A 6,341-nucleotide genomic window follows, 5' to 3' on the forward strand; every position below is an offset into this window, starting at 1 on the left:
ATGTTTTATAACTTTAGTTAATTGAGCGCGGTAATTGTTCAAAATAGAAAGTAAGAAACTAATTTATTAAGTAGATTAAAGTAGAAGAAAAATTGGTATAAATAAAGGAAGATTCAATAGAGTGCTTAGCTCTGATGGTAAGTTTGGTCTAAAATGAATCAATTTAATGCTCTTTTTGTTCGGTACCCAATATCGGTTTCTTCATTGTCGTAAATTAACCAATTCAACACCGATATGTCAGTTTCGTTGATATTGCCCATATCAGAGTTTTGTCTATTCAAATGTCTATATTGGTTTCTTTACGGCTATCAAAAATGTGTCAGCAATAAATCAAAATGTAATAAATCAATAGAAATAAGCTAATTTTAGACCAAATCTTTAATCTTGAAACTGAAGTTTTTTGGAACATTTTTTAAGGTGTGACACTAGCACTGCCCCTCTCCGCCTAATTATAATAGAGTATACCACTCATTCAAATAACAATATTGTTATAAAGAGCTCTTGTTATTTCCCTGTCTGACTATACGAAAAGTTTGTACTTTCATATGAAAGATTTAAATATCAGTTTTCATCGTTCATAGTTTTCTCTGCCTCTTCAAACAGAAAAATTTTGTACACTTCTTGTGCCCTATCATTTATCAAAATTTGAAAAACCCGAAGCGCGTCTTTCTCTAAACAAATATCTATTTTGTTTTCTTCACGCCTATCCAACTCTTATCAGCCATAAATCAAGTATTAACTTGCTTTTTAAACTAAACGTTTGACCTTGTTATCCAGGGTTTTAAGTACAGCTTTTTTTATATACTTTTGACACTCTCACTAATAGGTCTGCTTGAAACCTACCATCAGATGAAACCACTCCATAAAATCTCTGTCGCCACTATAGCTGCCTCCCCTGCGCAGTATTTTATATCTTTAATTAATTGAGCTTGGTACTCTTTTTAAATACAAAGTTGAAAGTTAAATTGTTAAGTAGAATAATATAGAAAACTTAATTGAAAAAAAATAAAGGTTCAGTAGGGTGGTTTTCTCTGATGGTATGGTTGGTGTTCAATGAATGAGTTTAGTCCTCAATTTGATCAGTACCTAATATTGGTTCTATCATCGTGGTAAACAAACTCAGTCAACAAAGATAGGTCAGTTTTGTGGATAAATATTGATGCACGAGCTTTGTCTATTCAGATAAATATTTTGTTTTCTTTACCAATATCGAACTGTTGTGAGCCATACATCAATTAAAAATAAATTAATTTTTAAACTGGATCTCTGACCTTGTAACCCAAAAACTTTACAGGTGGCCACCGTATTGGCCAACAAGGCGTTTAATCGACAATCAAAAAATTAGAAATTTAGTCAGCAGTTTAATTAAAATGAGCGGTAAAATAATTCTGAAGATGTGTTGAGCCAATGCAAAACAGTATTGCGTAAGCGGCCAATTAAATTGCAGTTTTTTTTAATCAACAAGCGTAACGAAGGTCCATCCGTGGTCGCAAACTCTCCCCTCCCTCCGTCAGGGAGGTTGGTTGTGGTCACGGAGAAGCTGAGTGGGGCGCCACCCGACAGCACACCAAAAATTGCGGTCCACCGAATTTCTGGTTTATGGAACAATGAGATTTATGAACAATGGTTTATGGAACAATGAAAAATTGCGGTATTTCTGATTTATGGAACAATGAGATTTTTTGACAAATTATGATAAAACTGTCAGCTATATTTTTCTTTTTCTTTCGTCTAAACGCCAAGTTAGCCAATTTTCCTATCATTGTTTTTAATACATCTTTTCATTGGTTGTTAAAAGGCTAAGCCAGCTCGGTTGTTCTATTTCCAATACAAACGTTTTCGCTTTATCTAGAATCATCAGGTATGTTGCAACCTAAAGCTATTCTATCTATAATTAAAATGTTTTATATTAACATAATAAACAAAACAGTAAAATAAGAGGTTCTTGGAAAGTTGTTCATCGGTACCAAAATTTCTGAAATTTCGATCTGAATTTCTGAAACCAAAATTTCTGAAATTTCGATCTGCAGTTCGTTTTTATCTTCTGACTCGAAATCGTTGAATTTGGAATTTTGAATATCTTAGTGACTTTCTACCGTTTTCAAAACTGTTTTGGAACATTTCAATGTTTTGATTCGCTAAGATGTAATATTTGAATTGAGCAACATGACAACTGCTGACGAGTATTTCAATGTCAACTCCTGGCTACGGTACTCATCGCGCGCGTTCAGCATTGGCTTACTATGTGATATTTTTAGCACGTCGAGAGTCATGAGCTTTTGTGGCACATTGCACTGATCTATTATACGGCAAAAAACTCGAGCGATGTGTCACAACATCTGTTTACATGCTAACTTTCTGGTGAATCCTTTTTGAAACGATGCCATCCACCTGCTTATATGTCTGCAAGTTTGCCCAAAATAGGTGGAATTGCATCCACTACATGTAATTTTGTACACCCCGTGGATTTTTAGATGGTGTTCAGGAGTGGATTTTGGTGATGTCAAACAGGTTTATAGTTTCCTTGTTGTGTATATGACTGTAAGATTTGTTATCTTGTGCAGCTTTTTCTTGAGTCTAATTCTTAATTGGCTTCTATGGTGTAATAAAAGTGTAGATATGTCCTTCTGTATAAGATTATTGTTTGACTTGTATTTCGCTGTTGTTTTTGCGGCCTTTTTATAGTTACCTAAATTTTTTTAACTGTTCTTTTAACAATGCCTGACAACCAATTTTTAGGATATTGAATTTCTCACCATGTTTTTGCAAGATTCTTCAAGGTAATGTTGTTTAAGTGCAGACCAAAAAACACTATTGATAGTACCTTCTCCAATGTTTCTTTTATGCTGATGCGGAGTGCAACTACAGAAGTTTAGAATTGTTCCAGTTTCTGTTGGCTTCTAGTACCATTTGGAAGAGATATTTTTCTGTTCTTCACATCATAGCCTGCCATAACCTGCCATATCTTTGTTTATAACCTGGTATATCCAGGAAAGCCGTTCCATGATCATCATCTTTTTTTCCATTGTGAGTTTTAAAATTTTAGGCGTATTATTTCCTAGTTGAAGCAAGTTATTGGGGTTATTCTTTACTGTGCAAATTATGGCATCTAGTTCTTTCAAATGAAATTTGTTTTCTAGTTTTGCTATCATTTCTGTTGAATTTTTACATTCAAAGCATTTCTAAACAACATCCCCCATGTTTTTGTATAGATGATTTCTTATATTTTGACATCTTATGTGATACAATTTCTTACATTTTTTGCACTCGAGGGTCTTGCTATTCTAAAACACTTTTTTGTGACAGTTGGGACGTTTCAATCAGAGTTCTTGTTTTTCCCAAGCTAATCTCATTCTTTGTACTAATTTTTTCTCCACCAGTTTTCATCCAAATATTGGCCAGGCTAACTGCTAGGGAAACCTTCATTGCCAAACCGTCTTTTTGACAATACCAGTTACTATCACTTTTTTTGACTGCTAGTTTGAATAGGAGCTTAGGTCCCGATCTCGCAATATCGAAAGGAGTGTCACTGTCACTGGAGTAGAGTCATCGTAAAGCAACTTCAATGGCTTTCATGACGAGGACATTGGTGTATAAATTTTTGTCATCTAGTGATACAATTGGCTCATTTATCTCACGCTCGATTGTTTCAACTTTTCATCTAGCTACGGGGCTCGAAATTTCGATGTTGGTTCCCTGCACATCTTCAGAATGTGGAGATGGAAAAGTGTTCAAATTGTGGAAACAGCTCCCAGGGTTTAATAAATCAGGGCGCATTGACGTGTTTTTTGTGAACTTTTGCCATTTCCTACAGTTGCGCTGGCTGTGCACCGGTCGTTTGCAGTTTTTTTGATAATTTTTTTAAGTATTGAAGTCTTGTTGTTTCACTTCAAGTAAAGTTCCCTGAATGTTTTTTTTTCTATTTTCAGGATAATTTTGTCATTTGTTGTTACTCTCCTCAAATGTTGGGGGCAGTCGATTATTTTGGTCACTGTAGGTTGATGTGTTGTTTTCTTCATGGAACAAAATCTATTACTCTCATCAAAAGAATCAGCTAAGAGTTCACTCTACTTAAAATTTTTTGCCAGACTTGAAAATCTTCTATCAACTGTTGTCTCTCTTAAGTTTTAGCGTACCAATTGATGCCTCTACTTCACAAAATTTTTCACAGCATACATCGTTTTCTCGCACTCTTAACTAACTTTTTAGTGTCCGCCAAAAAATGGGTTTCATACAATTCGTCGTTATTTGGTTGTTTGGCCCGTAATATATAATTTCTTTGACAAACACTGGTAGCTCTATTCCGTCTAGGGTTTTGACTGCGTCGTCGTTTTCTCTTAGCTGTCGATCTTGAAGATGTGACAGTTTTTCAAGCTTTTGATTCATTCTTTTTGAATTGTTTTCCATCAAAGAGCAAATTTTTTCTTTCGTTTAAAAAAATGTAAGGAGACTAAATATATCTCTTTAGTGGAGCTCATTTTTTTGACATACTGGTCTCAGCTTTCTCGCTCAGGTCAATCTCGCAATATTTAGTTTTTCTTAGAACGTCTCTTAGTTATCTATGTTTAGAAGTTTTAACGGTCGGCTCAGAGATAAAGCCGGTATTAGAAACACAAAATTCCAGAAAATTGGGAAATAAATACTTTTCTACATTTTCCAGGAAGTAAATTCTTGAGTTGCCATTCTTACGTTTTTCTAACTTTTTGATTTGTTTTAAATTCAGCTTCAATTCACCAACTCCGGCTCAATAAGTAATGTAGCTAGCTGGAAGTAGAAATCTGCTGGACATCAGCGCAATAATTGGGAGTTTTACTCAAACTTCGGACAAAGACAACCGTAACTAACAAGTTTGCTTCCCTTGCAAGACGATTCTGTCTCAGTTTCCGATGATTTTTATCTCATCTTGCTTTTCTGCTTCCCTTATTGAGCAGGCTCTGCAAAACTCTTTGTATCGCCAAATGACATCCAGTGTATGCAATTCTCTATCCGCATCCTGGTGGAGTTGACGGTACTGCTTGAGGACAAACGCATACGTCTGATTCTGCCTGGCAATTATCTGGTTCGTTACTGGAGGTTCAATATGCTAGTGCCGAGGAGGATCGTGAATATATTTGGTGTGTTCTCCCTCTGGCACTACACAATTGCTTGAAACCGGAAACTATTTGCCGTCAAATAGTCAGAAAGATCGTTGGTGCTGCAGGGTTTCAAGTTCGACCTGTGGTTTCGATTGCATCATGCCAGAACACCCGATCTCTTCTTTTGTTAAGTGAGTTGCTTTATTCCAGCAATTTTCTGATAATTTTGAGCTGATTGTATGCCTATGGGTTAAATTTTATTCCTGGTACCGTTATAAGATGCGGTAGCAAATGCCACTTATTGTCATAACTTACATGGTTATTAGCATGAAAGAGAGAACTGGCTGACAAGTTTTTCAATATGTTCTTAAAGTGTTGCCTTTTCAAAGAACTTCTTTGTTTTGTGCCTTTCTAAGGATCTCTTTAGTCTATTGACTAAAATATTGACTAAAAACAATAACAACCCACAACAATTTATGAAGCGAGGGAAGATTAGTGACAAAATTTTTCAAAGACTCGGGTCAACAGGTTGGCAGATAGTATCTCTTGACGTTAAAAGGTTGTACACCAACGTTCCGGTTGGAGAAGCTATAAAAATTGCTCTAAGAGAACTTTATTCAAGCAACCTAGCTCCAGAGATCACAAGATCTGCCATGAAACGTTTGTTAAAGCTTGCAGTGAAAAATGTTCATTTTAAATGTAATTCGATCTGGTATGTACAATCAGGTGGTCTGGCTATGTGTGCATCATTGGCTGGAATACTAGCAAACGTGAGGATGAAATCCTTTGAGGCATCACTGCAAAAACCAGAGCTCAGTGAAAATATCTCCAGGTACGACCAAAACGGGAAGAGCAAAGACTGTAACCGAAGAGTGACCTTCTGAGTAAGAGGAGTAGAATGTGAATCATGCAAAAACTGGTTTCCTGCAAAATGCCAAAAGATAACGAATGAGGAATACGCCAACATGCAGGATGTTGTTTGGATTTGTACTTATTTCAGCAATCAACAGACATTGGGACGGTATGAGTGGATGAAATTGTTTAAAAGGTATGTGGATGATATTAACTGCACGGATTGTGGTGACCCGGACGAGTACTGAAAATTTGCAGATTCATTACACAACAACCTACAATTTATCTTAGAAAAAATTAACATGGAAGGGGATTTGGCTATTCTTGACATTAACATAAATGTGAGCAGCAAAAGCAATATCACCTGTCATTGGTATCAAAAACCAACTGACAAATACTCAATAATACTGAATT

The sequence above is a fragment of the Convolutriloba macropyga genome, chromosome 7, assembly GCF_964194025.1.
Source record: "Convolutriloba macropyga chromosome 7, txConMacr16.3, whole genome shotgun sequence".
NCBI lineage: Eukaryota > Metazoa > Xenacoelomorpha > Acoela > Convolutidae > Convolutriloba > Convolutriloba macropyga.